The 22,215-nt window shown below is 40.4% G+C and overlaps 1 long non-coding RNA gene across 2 annotated transcripts in view; it reads left to right on the top strand.

Annotated features, from left to right (window-relative positions):
• Positions 1-5,076: 5,076 nt before the first annotated feature.
• Positions 5,077-22,215, top strand: part of LOC107988600 (uncharacterized) — a 138,288-nt gene continuing 121,149 nt past the window's right edge. For both annotated transcript variants that reach the window (XR_003049682.1, XR_001760091.2), the window contains exon 1: positions 5,077-5,169. This is a non-coding gene — a long non-coding RNA (uncharacterized LOC107988600). The remainder of the gene's footprint in view (positions 5,170-22,215) is intronic.

The raw sequence follows: 22,215 nt of genomic DNA on the forward strand, positions 1-22,215 counted from the left end.
GGGATGAGCTGCTGGTAGTCACTGAGTAAATAAAGAATAAAGAACAGTAATCTGGTTCAAAAGTGCTTTTACTTGTTAAAAGTATAATCCAATAATCCCTCCTTTCTGTAACGTTGAACTCCCACTGACGCTGACGTACAACAACACAAGACATGTAGGATTAGTTTGGTCAGAGAAAAGTTTTATTTTGGATTTAAATAGTTTTCATTGTGGATTTGTTATAAATAATTGTACTGATTTTTTTTAACTGAACCTGAACCTGATTTATCAACTGTCAAATACTGTGGAGTGAGATGTAATAATATCTGTGAGAAATGTAATGGAAACTTCATATTCTCTATTTTTTAACTATCTTATTAACTCCATATTAACTCCTGTCTTGTTAGTCAGTCAAACACCAACATTTATATCCAAGGTTTCGCTCTTGTCGTCAGTAAAAACATTTAAACTTCACTGAAGTATAAAGTATAAATATTTCAGGCACACATTTGAATATTTTTCTGGTGGATATAAAAAGAAAATCTTAAATGTCTATTTTTTTTTTTTTTTGGTTATTATTACCACTGCAGCAAAGCCAGACATTTTCTTCTTAAAACAGTACGGCCTTCATATGAATGACTGAAACTCTTTTAATTTTTAATATTTAGTCGTCAAACTGTTTTTTGGTTTTACTTTTCACATTATTTAAACTTCTATTTAGTTCATCTTAGTGCTCAGAGCTCCTCCTGCTCTTCCCAAAAGAGAACAGTTTATTAAATAAATGTTAACTCAGCTGTTCAGTTTTTAAACTACAATAACATCAACTACCAAGAGGGGGTGGACTTGTAAAGGACAAAGAAAACACAAGACAAACCAAAGGCAGATTTTACCAACGTTTGAAGTGTCTGACTGAACATGGCCTCCCATCTCTGGGTCTCTGTCTGCAACAGCATCACTGTAACAAAGAATCTTCTTTTTCTCTACTTTACCTAGATTACCTAGATTACCTAGATTACCTAGATTACCTAGATTACCTAGATTACCTAGATTACCTAGACCTAGCAGACGTGACTCATGGGTTAATCTCAGTCAGGCGGAGTGTGACCATAAGATGAAGGTAAAGTTCTGGTCAGTGACACAACTTGATCACATTTATTATTTGATTTTAAAATTAGTCACTTGTTGTTTTGACAAAGAATTTCCAAAGGAAAGAAACTGTTGCCAAAGAATGAGCCCTTGATCAACACTACAACCATACTGTGGTGTGTTGACCATCAGTGATGCTGCCCTCTGTGGGCATTTTTTTTTCCTGGTGCAGGTTGTTGGTGTGTTTCTGTGAGAATGTTAAGTATAGAAAAATAAATCTCTTAATCCCAAAGATTATCCTAAACATAAACATAAATAATCCCAAACACATTTTCTAAGGAATATGATCTAATTCTCTGTGCCAAGTTAAGTTCTACCAATAGTGGCCCTTGTTCATCAGACTCTACAATGTTGTCAATCTTGCTTTTATGGCTGTATCATTTGAAAGATGACCCTCATCTCTGAGTCTCGTGTACAGACGTAGATACTATACTGCGTGTATTTGTGTAGTAGTAGAAAGATACTTCACTCGACTGGTCCAATTATTTTCTCACCTGACCGACTTGTCCTGCACCGTATGGTGTGGACAGTCAGGCCCAGGTGGAAGTGAACTGTGAACCTGCAAGGACATATTTAAAAATCAATGTGACTGAAAAATTGATGTCATTCACTGCTGTCTCACACACACATCAGTCTGCACACACACATCAGTCTGCACACACACATCAGTCTGCACACACACATCAGTCTGCACACACACATCAGTCTGCACACACACATCAGTCTGCACACACACATCAGTCTGCACACACACATCAGTCTGCACACACACATCAGTCTGCACACACACATCAGTCTACACACACATCAGTCTGCACACACACGTCAGTCTGCACACACACATCAGTCTGCACACACACATCAGTCTGCACACACACATCAGTCTGCACACACACATCAGTCTGCACACTTCATCACCTTCACACGTAGTAGAAAGTAGTGATGTTTCTCCTATTCCTTTGTTTGAAGGTAGAATTCAACAGAAAGAACACATAAATATAAGGGATTTCTGATAGTAACTTTCTGCTGATATTGTCCAACACCTACTGTACATCTGCAGTTGTTTGGGTCACATTTCATTCTGTGCACAATAGTAGTAAAGTTTCATTTTCACTTTCACTTCAAAACTATTTTCCGGTCACATCATCTGGGTGGAAAACCCAAGCATCGGGTTTTCATTTCATCAGCGTTTCTTCAACTGATATTAACATTTCAAATGTAACAATTTACACCTTGACATCAACTGTCGATGTTTCATGACCACGTTTTTATTTTATAACAACGACAGGATTACTGGGAATAACCCTTTAAAATGTGGACGAAGTTCGTTGCTTGTGCGTCTGTCGTTAGGATGATACAGACGTGAAGAGTGTCTTTTTGCCACCTTGATGCTCACCATGCGTTGTGGATTTGTTCACTGGAGTTTATATTTAACTTGCGTCCCTCATTATGTTCCTTAGCTGTTAATTATACCTGTCGTCTGCTGAGCGGCTGCAGTGCAGTTCAAGCTGTTTCGTTGACAACATCTGCTGACTGGCACTGTTAGTGATAATGATGGAAAGAATGTTGCTGAAATAAATCAGAAAATCAGACTTTACACACGCTCAATAATGAGTTTGAAATAAAGAGGGATAAAAACCTGGTCTAAAATGTGTTAAAGTTGCTCGAAGATGCAACACAAAAAAACAGCTGTACATTTAAGATGGTTATCATCAAGTGATGAGGACAGAGGCTGCATCCGTCTGGTTAGAGAATGCCTGTTTCAATGACCAGAAACCACCAACACTGCCCCCCCCTCAAGCCCGACCCCCCCATAAGGCACCAACAGAACCCCCAACAACTGCACATGACTGGCAGCTGATGGTTGATTTCTGGAAACAGCTCTGGTTCCCTGAGGCCATAACAACAACAACACTGGGTCCAGACTCCGTCCTCCTGTCAGTAACACCCCGACAGGTGGTCGCTGTAGAACTCAGGGTCCTGGTGGGAAAACTGGATGAAATGGAGGAGGCAAAAAAAAAAAAAAACAGGAAGAAATCTGAAATAGAGACTGTACGTTGAGCCGTTGAAGAATCGCTGCAGACGGACGGTTGAAGACCTGGTGACCGTCCATCGAGGTGGACGTTGTCCTGGACATCACGGGTTCTCACCAACAGCAGGTCATTAGGAACAGGACTAAGAGACTGTGGTGAAGCTCAAGTTTGGACCTGATCAATCACGTGTGACCTGAAACGCCCGGTGACTCTGGGAAACATGCATTTTTTTAAAATGGTCCAAATTGATCAAAGACTGTAAATCTTCAGAGATTTCTCTTGAATCTAAGAGGGAGTGAAAAGTCGAGGTAATTTTACACACTATATTACTCTAAAGTGTTTGGCTGAGTTAGTCGTAAAGTGGATGGTGGGATTGTTCCTTTAAACCAGATGTATCTGCAGGATTACTTAAAGAGCCACAGCACCGACACTAAATCCCCGGCCTATTTAGACTCACACCGAGCCGCTGCAGCTCGCCTTATTTGTCTGCAAGAGCACATTTGACCATTGATTTAAGAGTCACAAATCTTATAAATTAGCTGCTGGCTTTTCTTATATTGCTTTGTGGTTATTAAGGGTCGGTCGGTTGGTGCTAAAACAGACACCGAACATATTAGACAAGGAGAGATAAGTGTCCGAGGATTACGCCGTGGTGAAGTGGTTTGGTGGACCCAAAACAAAAGACAATAAAGTCATTGGTCGATTACTTTTTTCTTTTTCTTCACCAAACTGTCTCATCCACATCCACGCGTCCTCTTGTTTCCCTACTGAATTTCTCAATCAATTTGTTTCCCTCCCTGATTTATTTTCAGCTTCGCCCCAGCATCCATCATTTCATTAATTTGCCCTGACCTTTCCCCTGCCCCCCCCGTCCCCCCCCTCCTGCCTTCAGTAACACAGCGGTTTGCACCGACCACAGCAGCCCAGCCCAGCAGTGACATCAATTCTTATCGTTTACAGAACACCCACCAGGGGATTAAACCCTGCTCTGCTTGTTTATTTATGTAAACCTATAAAACTTATCAGCCGCATCAGCGGGAGGCTTAGTCCTCTGGATCTTCTTCCCGTCGCCCGGCCTCTCCGTTCGACTGCAGAATGTCAGACGTATTAAATGAGTGATTCCAATCCCGGCTCCCATATATATATATATATATATATAAATGTTGCACTTACTCTAAAATGAGGTTTTGTTGTTATCTCTGTAGCGTCTAATTGTTTGCCGCAATTGGGCCGTTGTTTTGACACGGACGAGGCTCTAACCCCATTATCGGATTTGTCCCAGATCAAATCAACGCTGTGTGTGTGTGTTTTATGTCGCAAATGGTGGCGAGATAAAGACTGTAGCAACACAAACTGTGTCTGTGTGGTGTTGGTGGGGAAAAATGAATCAGCGCCACAAACTGTAGGGATTAGAATCAAAACACCACTGCACGTCCTTGAGAGTTCAGATGCTGATGTTTCCCACCTGTCTCTGCTACGTCCCAGGTTTGTAAGTCAGGTCAATGAGGACTGGGTGCCACCCAATACATCAGTCATGGGGCAAATTCTCACAAAATTTAAAAAAACTGGCCTGTCAGAAAAAAAACCTCCAAGACTAATACATTAAATTATAGTTTTTGAATTTACTAATAAAAAAAACTATAAAAATCCCATCACGCTGCAGCGTCTTTATGTCACTGCAGACTTTGAGTGAAATGTATCTTTTTTTTCAAATTATTTTTATTGACAAATAACAAAAATTTTCCAATTACAGGTCTAAAATTATCCTTTTTTTTAAACATATATACACAATATATATATATATATATATATATATGTAAAACACACACGCATACATAGTGACGTGTACCTTTAACAGCTCCTGGTCAGTCAGGCAGTCACTGCAGGTAGGCAGTCTGTAGGTCAGGTGACCTCTGTACCACGTGTGCCCGATGACGTCACCCGGAGTCCCCCCTCGTCTCAGGTAGGCCTGGCCTGAAATGTTTGGTGCCGAATTTTCTGCAGATTTCTTGTAAGTTTCGTTTTTATAAAATGCACTCATTTATGTGTGTGTTGCGCTCGTGCTCGTGACGCCGCGCACCGTGTTTTATTTGCATTTATTTGTTTTTCGTTCGTTTCGTATATTTTGCCCCGTTGACTGTTTTGCAACAACAGGCCGAGGCTCCAGCTTTCACCGCTGGAGCCTCGGCCACTTCCTGTCGACTCTGTGTCGTAGGTTTTCATAAGTTTTCATAAGTTTTCATACTGTTTTTAATTCAACTAAAGGTGCGTTTAAAGTGTTCTGATCAGCTCGGTAATTCCACGTCACCTGTTTGGACTAATTCAATTTTTTAGAGTATTTGTATTTGTGAATATGTGTGTGTTTGTAGCCGTTTGTGTTTAAACCACTTTGTCTTTATAATTTGACTTTCCTTAAGAAAGATGAAATGGTTGTTCAGCTGTTTTGAAATCAAATTATACACATGATACTTTTTGTATAATGACTGTTTTGGTCTTGGTGGTTTTTGTTGTCTGTTGGATTGTGAGGATGAAGCACAGCTGTACAGAGACCCAAGGTTTTAATGAGTTTTTGCCAAAGCCTCATCCATCAGGATGAACAGGATATAACGTGTCACTTTAAGACAAATCTATTTGAATAATAAAAAAGCTTGGGAGACTTGTGCCAAATACAATCAGATGAATATTTACTGTCCTGTGTAAATTCAATATTTCCCCGAGACTCAGAAAACTCATTAGTCCCAAAATGTCACACGATATGAGACCTGAGAGACAACGGTATTACCGTCACGGTCGACTTGATATCTTGTCACCATCTGGAAAAATCTGCATGTTTTTGTCAGTACTGATGATATGAGATTGTCAGTACTCTGTGATGTGGACGTTATGAACATGGTTGATGTTCTGGACTTTTTACGGTCATTTTTACAAGATCATTTGGATTTGGTTTTGAAAACTCACTCTTGTTTGGCTTCTATTTTGTTATTATTTGCCTGACTTTGCTACTTTGATAGAAAGGTCTGGTTTGGTGACTTGTGTTGGAGACTAAACTTTATTATTTGGAGCTCTACACCTCTGTAGAGACAAGAGGACAAATTACAAAGATTTATTTTATGAGACAAGAGGACAAATTACAAAGATTTTTTTTTTTATTTATTTGTTTTCAGAGCAGGTTAAACACCTCTCTGCTGCAGCTGCAGACTGTATTCCACTCCGTGTGCCTTGTAAATGACTCTGTGCTGACGAGGCCACAGTTAATGTCGGCTGTCTCTCAGCTTTAATTTGGTGATAAATTCATTTTGTGTCAAAACACAAAGGGACGTGGACAGCTCAGCACTTCATTTATTATCCTGCAGTGCAGCAGTGATTTACAGTTACCACAGCTCTCCAGGTGGCTGAGTGGCTGTGAGCGCCACACTGATAGCAATATAATGAACCCTGCTATTTTTAATGCCTTGTCCGCTGGCCAGTCAAAAGTTCATGCTCTGTGGAAAGTGGTTCCACCTTTAGATGGACTCAAATAGCAGTGGAAATGCACGGATTCTCCAAAATGTTGACAGTAGGATTCCAAAAAAAATCCATATTTATCGACATGATTGTTAAGCACTTTTATTTGTACAAATTCTTTGTTTTGGAGCAGTGGTTCTCAAACCATGGCGTGTGCATCACCAGTGGTACGCTTGCAGTCCTTATCGGAATGTGATGGAATCTGGAATTTTTCTGAATCTGGAGTTTTTGTAGTCTTGAAATTGTATTTAAGAGCAGTGTGTAGAGCATTAGTAGAATATAAATGTAATTTGTGCTACATTTAACCTAACAGTCTAATGGCTAGCTGCATGGCTAGCTGCATGGCTAGCTGCATGGCTAGCTGCATGGTTAGCTGCATGGTTAGCATATCTGTTTTGAACTCTATTTGCATCTACTGTACTAGCTGCATGGCTAGCTGCATGGCTAGCATATCTGTTTTAACTATATTTGCATCTACTGTATACAGTATCAAGACCAAAGATGTTCTGTTTTTTACACATATATAGCATTAGCTTAGCCGTAAGTGAAATAATAATAATCGCCGTGCGTTGATGACAGAACCAGCCGCCGTCTGTTAAAGTGTTGGAGTGAAATCACAGCATTTGAACAGTGGTGAAGTGGGGTCAGAGGCCATTAGCAGTGTTTGCCTCCCACCTAATTAGGCCTATTTTAATGGACTCTCTGTGACATTATTTTTCTGACCCTGGCTTTATCACAGACTCAGGAGCGTGACTTCAGTGGGTTTTTCTCTCTGTGTGTTTGTGTCTGTCAGATTTGAGGGTTTTTATTCTGCCAGAAATGGTATCATTTTAAATTATTATGCACAGCAGAGTATAGATTTAATGGCAGCTGAGGTTCTTTTTTTTTTTTTTTATCACCACGTATGAGCAGTTTCATTTCATAATGGACTTTGTTCACATTATTATGACACGTCCTCCGTACAGTAACGCAATAAAATGCTTTATTTCATGACATGAAAGGATTCATTATGAAGAGACTTGGTTTTATATATATATAAATGTATAAATTGTTTCTGACTAATTACAGTTACAGTAACTGTAACTGTAACTGTGGTAATTGGCAATTTTTTTTTTGTTGCTAAAATTGACCGAACTGAATTGTGATATAGAATTTTATTTTCTGGAAAATTTGGCATTTTATAAAACTTGCATACTTATATATATTTAATTGATTTAATTGATTTTATTTGTAGAACGTGTCTTAAACTTGCATACTTATATATATTTAATTTATTTAATTGATTTTATTTGTTGAACGTGTCAATTTGTTAATGTTTGTACGTTTGTTTGCTCTTATTGTTTGTGGTCATGTGAGGCAACTGCGCCCGATCAGAAAGGCACAAAAACTGGATAAAAAAAGATGCTGGATGTACAGAGGAGTTTTCACAAGTATGACTTTTGTTTTTTCTGGTTCTGTCAGATGGCTATCATTCCATCATCTCCGCTCTTCACTCTGTCACAGTGTGGGGCCCGCTCTGTAGCACATCAATCAGATTCGTGAAAGTCGACGAATCCATTTTAAATATGCTAATAACGTTTCAGACATGCATCGGCTGTGGATGGCTTTGCTTCACCAGCTGAAGGAATCCAACTTTTTCTTCCTTCCTATTGATATTCATGTGTTCTGCTGTCGACCGGCGCCTTAATTATTCAGATGCATAAATTACACTGCCGAGTCCTGACTGGCCACGAGGGACCAGCCCTGTCAGCTTCACAGAGACCAGAGGTGCTGTGGGCTTCACTCCACTTAACACCAGTCACTTGGTATATAAATATATACGTCTTGGCTTTCATACGTTTAACTCTACCGACAGAAGGTACAAACCTCCCAAGTATGATACTTAATATTAAAGGGAACATTAAAAGCAGCACGTGTGGCTCCGGTGACCTTCATGGAACCAAGTAGGTTCAGGGAAAGGTCGACGTCGTGGCCAAACCCAAGATGCTAGTGGTGATAAAAATCTGTCCCTAACTTTGTTTGTGTCAAACTTTAAAGATATAAATAACTTTTAAACCACTGAACCAAAAATACTTAAAGCGACACTAACACAACGGACGGTGCTCCATCTCCGCAAAGACTTACAAAGTCAGGCGGCGTGGATAAACCCACCACCGCGGATTCTCCCAAAGTCATTTCTGTGAAGGTGCCGTTGAGTGATGAGCTTAACCTCCACTATCTCAAGAGTTGCTTTCAAGTGCAGGACAAATGGCAGGGTGTTACACGGTTGCTGTGGATGTACCTCAGGTGTGAATGTGTGCGTACCTGAGCCGATGAATTTGGAGCAGGTGGTTACAGAGAAAGGTCAAGTGTGGTCATCAATCCATCCCTGGAAAGATAAACCTAACTACATGAATTATACTGCAGTACTAGAAGTACCAGAGGTTGGACCTGGAGAACCCAGAGGTTTTTTTTCCAGACTTGTACTACACCTTTTATCCATTCTGTTTTTTGTTTTTTTTTGAACAGTAGAAAATCCCTGGTCTGTGGGTTAAATCTGTTGACCATTAAATTAAAATAATTCAATTCACTTTGTTTAATTAATCTAATTTTCTTTCCACCCAAGTAGAACCAAGAATATCCCTTTGTCACACTTACACTTACTGCATATTTTTAAATGTTTTCCTCTAATAATTGAGTTTGCATTTGTCATATATAGCATGACTTATTTGTAGGAATCTTTATTTGGCTGCATGTTTAGCCCATAAGAATCCTATCATCAGAAACCCTGATGTTCTAAACTGCTGGATTAACACAGTTGAGACTGTGAATTTACTACAGTTGGTCTTTGGTTTACGACATCCTCAACCTACAGTGTTTTGTTTACGTTACTGTCTCCCATAAATTCATTAAGTCTTGTTCCATCATTCAGACGTAGAGCGCTGAAATGTGTGGATGAGTATGTCGTCACGCGGCGCTGTCGTCACGCGGTGCTGTACTCGGACGACGCCTTTGTTTCCGTTTGCTGGTCGTACGCCGGAATTGTGCTGAGACGCCTTTGTTTCCGTTTGCTGGTCGTCCGCCGTGAATTGTGCTGAATTCGCTTTCTTTCGTTTGTGTTGCTTTATGGGAACTGTGAGGAGTTCGACTGTTTGAAATTGTAATTTTTAAACCGGGGCTTGTTTGCCCAGAGACAAGACAGGAGCCCCGTCTGCAGTTTGACAGTCAAAACTAAATGGCCCTCACTAATGTCACATAAATGCCAGTCCAGTTTTCTCTCCGCAAACCAGGGCAAACGTTTCTAAAAAAAAAAAAAAAATAAAAACAGTAAATACCCAAATAATTCCACACCAAACTGGAGCTGAACGCTGTTTTCTCCGGGTGTTAAATAGTATTGACAGTAATTATTTTGGTCAGGGGTTGATTACTGGAAGAAGTGTAGCATCCATTCCCCACACAATCACTTGAAAGATTAACATTTATACTGTTCTTACTTACATATCCATTTCTCTCTCTCTCTCTCTCTCTCTCTCTCTGTGTGTGTCACAGTGATCTTTAAAGGATTCGTCGTCATGCGGCCTGATTACAATATTTATTACCCGTCAACCTACACAAAGCAAAGAATTCAGAGCGAGCAGCGGCAGAAACGGCGACAGCCCGTGCAGGCTAATCTGCCAGCCATGCGAGCCTTCAGGGCAGGGTTTAGTAATGTGATTTAGATGAGTTTCCCACGCCGGCTTGTCACTGCCGTCTCCCCTCAGTGATTCAGAGACAGTCCCTCATTACACACCGTGCCACCGTTGGCCGTATCGCCAACGAGCAAGACACTTTCTGACACCGACACACCGTTCTGTCTGTGGCTGAAATGATGGAGAGGTTTGAGGAGGGAATGTGTTGAGTTTACGGCGTGAGAAATATATGAATTGCATTTCCATTTTCATTCAGAGTTTAAATGACCTGTTTACCTGCATTGTTGGGAAAAAAAATCTTTGAGAATTTTTAGAATGACTACAGAATTGTCAGTGCTGTCATTGGACGGTCATCGTTGAAATGACTCGTAAGGATCGTCTGAATCGATGCTGTGTGGATCTTTGTATTTCCTCTGAATTCTCCTGCAAATGGGAGTAAAAATGTATTCTCAAAACTAAACATTTTTGCACTTTGTAAACTGTGGATCGACTTGGTCCACTTGAAAGACCAGTATGAAGTAGGATCCAGTATTTGGTATCAGGTTCATGTCTGTATTTTGGTCTGTACTAATGTCACTGTCACTGTGAGCAGATTTGACTCCTGTCAAGTAACTTAGAGGTTACTTATATTTTCCATTCCAACTTTAGACTAAAACCACGATCAGCGCAGATGTCTGAACCAAAGATGACTTTAAGTGAGAAGGGCGAACTTCTTCATTACCGATCCAGTCGTGTTTCTCGTGCATTAGTCTCAATCACAGCGCGCCAGCGTTATCTCCACCGAGCAATTATTTGATTAGAGGAAGGAAGTGTTTAATTCATTTAGCTGCTGCCTAATAAGGAACGCTTTAATATTCCAAGGATCTAACAAATACCACAAGGCTTAACCCCAGCATTAGTGGGTGAGACCGTAGAGTTTAGTTCTAAATGTGGAGCTGGATTTCTAGGTAATGGTGTTAAACACAACACAAAGGGCGTGACCTCGTAAACAGCACCGTTTCCTGACGGAATTAGGGATAAAAAAACCATCCAATACATGTGTAGAAGTGTGTGTGTTCTATTTTCAGTGACTATTTTAATTTTAATTATTTTGATTATTTGTACATGACTGAACAGTTTGAACAACAACTGCAGCTTCTTCTGTCACTCAGACAAAACCTTATGACTAAATTCTTGGACTTTTTTCCCTCATTAATTAGTTTTAATTTTCTTTTTTCAAATGAATCAAACTCCACATACTACTCTGTCCGTGCAGTACACAGTAAAGTTGAATACACATATTTTTTTCCTCTACATCTCTCACACCGTTTCTGTCCGGTGTCCAAGTCTCACTTGCAGCTAAAGGTGACTTGTTCAAGCAGCTGCCTCTAGGGTCTGCTGTTGACCTGTTCTTGGATGGTTGGAGTTGAACACAGCAGACAAGTAGGGCGAGATGTAAAGCCAGTGGCAGAGGGCACCAGAGCCAACGTCCAGCTTCTGCTGACGCTCTGCTGGTTGCAAGGAACGGCCACAGGTCAGATCATTATCAGGGTGAAGAGGGTAAAGAGAAGAGGACGTCAGTTTCTCCAGGTTGTCCACAGAGCTGTGGGAGCACGATCTTTTTCTGACCAAAAAATATCACTCTAAACTGGACAGTCCAGGAAGAAAAAGGAGTGACTTTTCACAAGTTAAACGATCTTTTTCTGACCAAAAAATATCAGACTAAACTGGAGTGACTTTTCACAAGTTAAACACACTGATAAAAAGTGTGGTTCATGTTTCTTTGCATGAGCGATGACATTTTGAGCGTACAGACTAAACGCACAGTTTAACATCAGAGATAACAACCTGCCAACAGTGATAGAATACACTACGTAAAACGACATTGTTGCGTCGACAGAACAGACCGAGGTCCTACTGATTATTTGTGATAGACTGACACGAGTTTTCCTCCTTACATACTGATCAGACCGGGAACGACGAAAACATTTTCTCAGGCTCATAACTTTCTTTCGTAGCACATGATGTGATGCAAGAGGAAAGCAACAGATTCACACGGGCTATTGATTTTCAACTGAAACGGGTTAAGATTCTCGCAGCGGGGCGTAAACATTAATATTGAGGGGAGAGTGTAGGAGCCGTGGTGCTCAAAGGGAATGGTGAAGACCAGGCATTATATCTGAGCTCCTCTGTCCACACAGCATGTATTATTTTTCAGTTTTGACATTGATGTAGACGGAGGGATGGAAGGACGTGTTGAAGACGTAGCATTTATAAATATCTGTATCAAATGTTGATGTGGACACTCCACGTACTGGAGTAGAGTATATAAATATAAATATATTTAAAGTTATAAAAGATCACTTGTTCTTTTTATATTTAGTCATTGAATTGTATTTAATTAACATTAACAGTTAATAACACACATACTATTCAACATGGGTTTAAAGCTACATTTGTCATTTTGAATATATATTTTTTTGCCATTAACAGGTTCAACAATTAACAATTGTAGAAGATTTGTGACTAAATATAAACAGGAGCTATAAAAGCTCTTTCCATGAACTCATTATTATCTCATTCACTTTATTTTTATGCCTGAAGACGTCGAAACAGTCAAAAACAAAAAGTAAAAATAACTCTTTTCATTTTTTGCTAAAAATGTTGAAAGCTAGAACCCTGCTACTTGCTGTTTTTTTTTTTTTTTTTTTTATTTTTTTTATGAAGACAAATATGTGTGTTCACTGTGATGTATATCACTGTGAGAGGATATAATACAATGGGTATTTATGCAGCCATGCAGACAATTTAATCTGTTTCTTAGCTTGTTGACACAGCCGCTCTAATCAGTCATCAGCTCAGGGCTCGGGGGGACGCGTCGGCCCTGATGAAATCCAAAGCTAAACACAAACTCCTCAAAGAAAAGAAAGAAGACGGAAGACATTTTATATCAAGTTTTTATTATTTAATCTTTGCGTTTTAGACGAGTGTTGACAAAAATCCCAGATATCAGCGTTTTGCTGCGCGTCCTCCGAGTCCCTGGGAGCTTTACTGCAGCTGAACCTTTTTAGAAATGGATTTTTTTGTTTTTGCAACTCACAAAAAGAAGAAATGACCAAAATGGTAACGGCTAAATGTAGAAACGCAGGTATCTTTAGTGGAGCACTTTCTGCATTTCACCTGAGGGAGGATTACCAGCTAATTAATCATCCACAGTAACAATAGGCCCCGAAGAACGAACCAGGTCTTTGCAGTTATTAAAACATCGAACTGGATCACAACGTTATAGTCAGTGGGTTGCCTTGTCAGGGTTGTGCAAGGTGTAAATCTATAAAGGATTAGGATTATAGTATAACTAACAAATCACCTTCGACCAGACATGTCAGACACCTTCTTCATTTGTGTGAACAAATATATCCATCAATATTGGACTGTATGTGTTTAATTATTTTATTAACAAATAGTTCATACATCTCAATTTAACCTCATCAACAGGGGGCGCTAACGATGGTTCATTCAAAGGTGGTAAAAACGTCATTATGACTTAATAATCAAAATAACATAAAGTGAAGTTTTCACTTCTTTAGCAGCTGATGAAACACTGCGGTTTAATATCTTGTCGGGTATAAAACGACTTTCTCAGGTCTCTTTCACCGGTTCTCCTGCGGCAGACATGGCATTTACTCTGGTAAAATGTTTAATTTGATCTTTAGATGGTCCAATACGTTCTCCTAGTAATCCCAGGGAAAAAAAGAGACATTATAAGGTTGATTCTCTGCCTGCTTCAGTGCCTTTTACTGCTCCTTATCATTTATATTTTATACAGTTGTAAAATAAAAATGGGTTTTTCTTGAGAAAATCATCCCACCATGCTGTGCGATATGAAAGACTATTGTACTGTGTCTGCATGGGTAACCACTGGAATAGTAATGGCTATATCTTTGAAGAACAGGCAAAGTGTGTAATTCCACTGATTCATGTTCTGATCTCTTAACAGTCAGACTAAAATAAAAACCGCTGCCAAAAGCTGCGGCGGCGGCGGCGGCCGACACGCTGAGTGGCAGACGGTGGATGAACCTGGAGACTCACAGTTTAGCAGATGATGTCGCATAATTCTCAGGGAACAAGGGAAACACAAAAGTTGAAATTCACATTTTATTAAAGCGGAAGCAACACAAGGTCAGGCCGTGTAAGAAATATAAAAGTGAAATGACTGAACATTAACGATGGATTACTGCCCCCCGCTGGCCTCCCGCTTAAACATGTTTCTCATTTGAAAGTCACCGAGCAAAGTTGAAGAGACCGAACGTCCACAAAGAAACGCGGCGGCAGCATCGAGTCTGAACGAGCGAAATGACACCAGAGGCAAAACAACAGTAACATTTCACTCAATGAAACTACTTTTCTGTTTTAACCATGGAGCTGGAAAGGCCAGCTTGTTTTTTTTTTTTTTTTTTTGCGCCCGTGTTTGTCCCGTTTGACATGAGGGAGCGTAAGTCATACTGGTTAGTTAAATAAAACCCAGAGAAGGAACTCGTAGACTGATGGCCGCCAACTTTTTTTTGACCAAATTTTAGCCAGTCAGACAGTTATGGAACAAAAATAAGTCAGGTAACAATCCTGTGTGACCTGCCACGGTGAAAGTGAGTCAGTCATCAACCTCAGCCAGAATTAGAAGGTGCACTGTGTGGCATGTGAAGAGGGGAAACTCAATCTGTTATAATGAGAAATCACAGGTATTTACACTGGAGGTATTTGATGTGTTTACACTAAAACACCGTTGTGTTCTGTTCCAGGACCTGTTGATGAGGGTTGTTAGTGTTGTGTGGATGAGGAGCAGCGTAAAAAGAGCAACAGATGAGCCTGTATTTAACAGGTTCCCACACACAGCGTGACATTTGAAGCAGCCTGACAGCCCTGACATAAAACCTCTTGATAATAAGCACAGAGGGGGCGCTATACAGTGTCATACAGACATTGTATGGTTCATCTTCTCTCCTGTCAGCCGCAGCCATCTATATTTAATATTTCTATCTGCTCTCAGTTTGCTGCTTCTAAGTAACGCCACAAACCATCAGGCTGTAGATTATCCATGGGCCGCGTCACCAGGAGGTTTTTAAAAAAAAAAAAAAAAAGTTACTTAAAGTTAAAGTTACTAAAATAAAAAAAAACAGCAATGTATACTGTGTGGAATGTGAAAAATTAAAAGTTCAACTTCACCCTTAGGATTTATGGTCTCAAACTTTGTCCCTGGTCTGGTGGTGATTCTCAGCAAAAGAAAATGGTCTTTTTTTTAAAACAGTTTGTTCACAGAGACATCGTATTTTTTTGTTTGTTTGTTTTTAGTGTAGATTGACTGAACTATTGACAGTAGGATTGTAGTATAGTTAGTGTTGAAAACAGAGTGTATAATAGAATAACAGGACTTCATAGTAACAGAGTACTGTGATACTGGGAAAAATACATGCAGTATTTTTGCTGTCAAGAATCACAATGATTCTCGTAAACTTTTTTGCCCAATCATTTTAGCTACGTCTGAGTATTTATAAGCTATTCGTAGTACATTTCACTTCAAGAAGTGTTACGTCAACAGTAGAAGGTAAACGTCAGGACCACAACAAACTGACGGAAACTTGTCGTTACCGTCGTTGTCGACAAATCAAGGATCAGATGTGGGCGAACGGGAATCAACTCTCACTCAGTGTGGATTTATGTGAAATTAAACGTGACACGACGTCTTTGGCAGCACCGGTGTATACACACACACACACACACACACACACAGACTGTAGTGTGTTGGTATGTGCAGTGGTGGGAGCAGATGGGAGACCTTACAGACGACACGCCTGAGAAAAGCCTGTTAACGACACAGCCTGGTGATTGGGCTCTTCTTTTTAGGAGCCTTTTCTGGTGCCTCCCCAGGGTGCGCTGCCGAGCCGTGTTGTTATCTGGGCTCAGAGAGAACAGGCAACGGAACAGCTGTTGCCACTGCTCCGCTTTTTATGTCCAGCCCAGTCTGCCCTCATTCTATCTACCCTTCCGTCCGTCCGTCTACCTCCATGTGACTTTGTCTTTGAGTCGATCGTGACATTTTCTCTCTCTCCCATCCTCACCTTTTGTTTTTGTTGTGTTAAAAGCTTTCATTTTCCACAACATCACAGCAGCTCTGTGTGTTTTTCACACAGGTAATGTGTAATTTTAGGCACTTAAAAAAAATAATTTATGCCCTTGTCATTTCTGCTTCCACGCAGTGGTTTAACCTTGTTTGTGTGCTTGAGTAAAAAGGTAACATTTATCTTGATCAAGCTGAAGAAACAATGAGGACAAGCTAAATAGTTCTCTGTCTAAAAAAAAAAAACCCAACAAATTTGGTAAATTCACATGAAGATTTTTCTTTTATTAGTCAGACATGGAGTGAAAAACGCTCCGTCAGTTCAGTCCATGTGGTAAAACTTCAGGGACAGTTGTTGTTGTTGTTGTTGTTGTTGTTGTTGTTGAGACGCTTCCATTTAAAACCACTAGGTTTCCTCCTTCACCTGAACTTCTGCTGGTGCTTGTACTCTGTTCTGTACTTTTGTCGTCTTTTCACCTACTTTGAAGTCACTTTTACCTGATCTCATTTTTTTCCCTCTCTCTCTCTCTCTCTCTCTCTCTCGCTCTCGTTCTGTTCCTTTATTTGGCCAGAGCCCCCTGGTGGTTTTTAACATTATTGAAGCAGTTGTCCGGCCTTTAATCTGCGACTTGGGGCTGTCAATATTCATCAGAGGAGACAACCTGTCCCTGCCTATTTCCATGTGTCCGTCTCCGTCTTTCACACCTTCTAGACGTTGAATCTTTCCTCCGCCTGAGCCTTGAGTTTCATAAATATTCAGTGAACCACCCAGTATTTTACACTCTAAATCTGCCACATGATATTATTCCTAACCCGGACCCCAGAGCTGTGGCTCTGCTTTTTGTCCTACACAGCTTCCACTCCACTGCTGTCGTCTGTTCTGGCGTCTCCTGTCGTCTCCTGTCGTCTCTGCTCTCCTCACCTGGACACAGTTCTTTCTCTTTTTACTTCCTGAAACAATTCCTTTATTGCCTGGTTGAAGAGCAAAGTATCTGGAACTAATGATCTCAAATGTTCAGCTCTTTTGACTTTGGGAAGTTGAGCAGGATAACATGACCACACAGGGCCTTTTTTATTTTTTATTTTTTTTACATGGAACTTCCCATCATGCCTTTGGGTCCATGCCTCAGTAGACTCTCCGTCCATGAAGATGGAGAAATGGTTGTTTTGCTTTTCTATCTTGGTGAGAGATTGTAAAACAACGATGTATTTGATGGGTAAATAAATCCCCTTCTCTGCGGCTCAGCTTGGACGGGTCGTTCATCACAGGGTCGACGGTTCACCCACGTGTCCACTTGTTGGAATGTTGTTCTAATGTGCTTTGCTCTGACCTGTGTCTTCACCTGATATAAAATGGATTTAAAACCAATTCTACCCATGTGTGAAGCTGCTCTGTTCACCGTCCATCGTGCCGACAGCTCCGTGGAGTCCAGGTGTAATGCTTTATTTATTATTCTTTGTCAGAGAATGAACTGAGGAATGAACAATATATTTTATTCTATTTCAATATACGTTGGAATAAAAAAGATCCAGAATGTCTTCATCACCAATGTCTGAATTTCAGGCTGGTATTTCACGAATATAGTCAAAAAAATCAATTTATCATTTATCATTGTTATCATCATTATTATTATTGTTGTAATTATTGTTAGTATTTGTTGAACAGATAATTACAATTGATTACAGGATAGCTGTGAATTAATCATCATTAGTCATAACTGTAATTAGTCATAATTAATTATGATAAATTGAAATAAATTGATTTTCCTAAATATCACATTATCATTATTATTAACAAGGCTATTAGTTCAAAATTAAACTTAAAATAAAAATAAATTATAAATAAAATAATTGAATTTATTTAAAAAATATTAAATAAATAATAAATATTAAAAATATTCCATTGACTTTTAGAAGAGCAGCTCCTGTTACTGTTGAGGAAACTTTAGTTTCATTTAGTTTGGCTTCGTTGCTCACAGTAAAAATCCACTGCATCTGTTGTTGTTGTTGTTGTTGTTGTTTCCCTGTGTCTTTAACAGGTGGACGGACACGCTGTCCCCCAGTGCAGGGTTTCTGTTACGGTCATGTTGTCTGGGTCAGCGCTTGACACGGACCAGTGTTAGCGTTAGCATTAGCCTTTATGCAGTCACCAAATTAGTGTTGATGGAGTTTTTTTCCAGGCGGTTGATCAACTTAGTTTTCCTGACAAACCTGACCTGAACTTCAATCACTCTCTGCTGGTCAACACCAGCTCAGTCTCATGTCCACGTCCACGTCCACGTCCACGTCCACGTCCTGTGGCTCCGTCACCTTCTGCTCCTGACGCGGCGTCTCACTCTCACACTAGTCCTTCAACAACTCGATGCCTCCTGGCGTCACTCGCTCACTTCCTAATTAGGCAGCTCTTGGTCGCTCTCTGCAGGTGGAAAGTACTTGATTTTATATGCAGCAGTTTTTGTTTTTTTTTTCCCTGATTTCTGACATTTTGCAGATCGTAGCAGCCAAAACTGTGATTAGAATTCGATTAATTGTGCAGCTCTAGGGTGAACGGTTAAAAGATAAAAGAAGAAGAAAAGTTTGTAGCAATGAGGGTGGGAGAGAAGACAAAGCAGAGACGACGACAGAGATAAATAGAGGGAAGAGCAAACGGAGGGAATGGTCCGGAAGTGCTGGTCGGAAAACAGCGGCTAATCAGTTTTCTTAGTCTTCAGGCCTGGAGTGCTGTTTGGTCTGCTGGTCACAGGCAGGACATTTACACTCCGTGTCCCACACATAAATCATGTCACACGGCTGAATGAGCAGACACTGTCAACATTTTAGCTGCGAGGAAGTTCTGCTCGTCCACACTCTGCCCTGCACCTCTCTCTCGTCTCTCTCTCTCCGTCTACCTCTCTCTATTCCTCTGGTCTAATAGTCAGAACATTAACACACATTTATATATTATTATTATTTTAACTTAATTTTAACTTAATGTAACCTATACATACATCCAAACTCCAGACTCTTCCTTTTATTTCCACCTCTCCGTCCACACACTAACCTTTTCCTCGTTGTTATTATTTTACCTTTTCTCTCCGTCCTTGATCCGTGTAAAACCGATCTCCCTTCTTTTCGGGAAACTATTAGAAAAGTTTTACTCCGTAATGAAACGGGAAGAGTGACATTCAGGTTGTGTGTTTGTTGTCAGGTTGTGTTTGTTGAGCTAAGTGGCAAACAAATGGCACCGTCACGCTCCTCTGCTCTCTGCATCCTTACGCTGGAGCGCTGGTGTTTGGCACATGGTCTCAGTTCCTGCAGCTCTGTCTTTTGATGCTTGTACAAACACGGCGGCCGAGTCAACTGTCTCCCTCTGCTTTGATGCAATTAGCCAGCAGCGTGTGAAGCAGAAAGCTTTGTAGCTCTTTTTTTTTTTTTTTTTTTTTTTTGAGTGAGTGTGAAAACGGTGACGAGACAAAAGGAATTCACCGACATGATCCAAGTCTCCTCCTCGTGTCTTTTTCTTCTCCTCCTGTTACAGACGGTCGGCTGAATCAAACACTGTAGTCTGAAGAACCAGATGAAGGAGGCTCATGTGATCGAGGCAACTGTTGCCTGGTGTGTGTGGTTTGTGAAGGGCGTAATCACACAAGGAAAAAGTGTTGGCTTCTGTTCTTTTCTTTTGACGGAAACCTTTAAAAAATGCTTTGTCCAATCTACAGAAAAGGTCAGGAAGTGACAGGCGGCTGGAAGTGTAAAAGAAGCGGCAAAAAGGACGACTATACTTAGAATAAACTGTGTTAACAATAGGCTAACTGACTCTGAGAAGAGGGAACAGATTATGGTGGTGTGAGAGCACGGGTAATCCTGCAGATTATTTAGTTCACGTAGATTGTGCAGAGAATTACTTTGAGAAGTTATGAAGGAACGTCCTAAAAATAAACCTCAGACGGTGGGGTGATTTAGACCCTGTCAGTCATGCCTGTGGGACCACAGAGAGAACCCGACGCTGTTTTCATCAGTCTGGCTCTTCCCTCTGTCGGTGCTCCACTTTAGTCTTCCTTTTGGAAAACAATCCTGAGTCTCCAGGGTAAAATTGTTTTACCAACAGAAAAGATTGGCCGCTCTATGGTTTAATGGGATTTTTCTGACGTGCATTGATTTGATCAACTGGTCAATTCTTAGTGTAAACACCTGAATGTTTTATTTGATCCTCGGAGCATCAGTAAAGTAACATCTGGCGGTTGATGATCGAAGTGATTTGAGTTTTGAAGGATAAGGGATTAAGAAAAAAAGACATTTGAGACGATTTAAATCTGGAAAGGATTCTCGTCACCTCCTGAACTCTGCTTTCAGTTCATCTGGTTTTTGTTTTTCTTTCGGGGCTGGTGATGCTGTGAAGTTCAGCTCACATCCATCCATTAATGTAGGGATTCCCAAAGTGTAGTGTAGCGGCCACTAGGGGGTGTGTGAAATGAAAAATGTGATAGCAGTTTGGACTGTTTATTTTTTTAAGTGGGATTTTCCACAAAATACAGACGTGTAAAATAAACCTTCATAAAATTTATCATTAAATTAATAAATAAATGAAACTCTTTCACTGCCTTTGTTTGTACCTCCCTTCGCGAAGAAATGTTACACGAAAAATGGTCTTTGCCGAGGAAATACATTCTGAACTCCTCACTGCCCCTAGTGGATGGGTAACCAAACAACAAGGCCAAATTTAGGCCCACTTTTCAAAGGTGTCAGATCGCAGCCAGATGAAGTGGTTGTTCTGCAGACAGCTGTCGTCTGTCCCTACAGATGGCGCTATCCGTCGTGAGTGGGAGTAAAAGTGGGGAGGGAAGGGGTGGGGGGGGGGGAGAGGGGGGGGGGGGGGGGGGGTGTAGGGAGACTAAGGAGAGGAAGAGGAGGTGAGAGGTTATAAAGGAGGTCACGACGGTGGGAGGAGGTTCTCAGACGGAGCAGAGATCAGAAAGGAGAGAAAAAAAAGTAAAAACTTGAGAATAAAAAGACAAACAAGTGGATCTGAAGAAAAATAAAGAGTACGGGGGGAAACGGGGGATTAGAGGAGTGTTTGGTGGTCTAATTTACTTTGATTAAAAACTGGGGGGGGGGGTTCTTTAATCAGTCCCCCTCCTCTGACTTTATTCCAGTCAACAGATGAATGATCAGCCTCAAACTGCTGCGGCAGCTGATGCTGGACCACATACAGTAACTGCTCACAATTTGGGCCAAATTTACCCCCCCCACCCCGACCAACCCCTCCCACTCTCTCTGTGGTGTGTTCTGATCTGAGGCTGGTTGGACCTCATTTTTGACTGATTCATTTGTGGATTGATTACTGCAGATCTGATGATCAGTTACCTTTGAAATTTTATTTTATTTCTTTGTCTCCTTTTTTCCCCCTTATTATTTTTTTCCTGATTAATCACAGCTGTAGATTAATCATGATTAATTGTGATTGTAATTGATAGAAGACTAGTCAATAATAATCAATATAAATCAACATTTCCAAATCTGACAAAAATGTTTTTATTTTTTATTAGAAATATTGGCAGGTTTATGTGTGGGTTTCACACCAGTTTTAATTTGTGACTAATCTGAATGATTAGAGGATTACAATGGAAAAATATTGAGAAAAAATATGTTCCAATCTTTAGTCCAGCATGTGCAGCACAACACTGTGTTCAGGAACTGAGCTCCAGAGCCGGGATTTCAACTGGCAGTCCTTCATTAATCCAACTGATCCTTTAACGTCGGACTCTTTTTACAAATTCAATTATCTGTTAATAAACTTTTGCCAGTCAGTTTTATT

This window comes from Cynoglossus semilaevis, chromosome 5, assembly GCF_000523025.1.
Source record: "Cynoglossus semilaevis isolate Cse_v1.0 chromosome 5, Cse_v1.0, whole genome shotgun sequence".
Taxonomy (NCBI): domain Eukaryota; kingdom Metazoa; phylum Chordata; class Actinopteri; order Pleuronectiformes; family Cynoglossidae; genus Cynoglossus; species Cynoglossus semilaevis.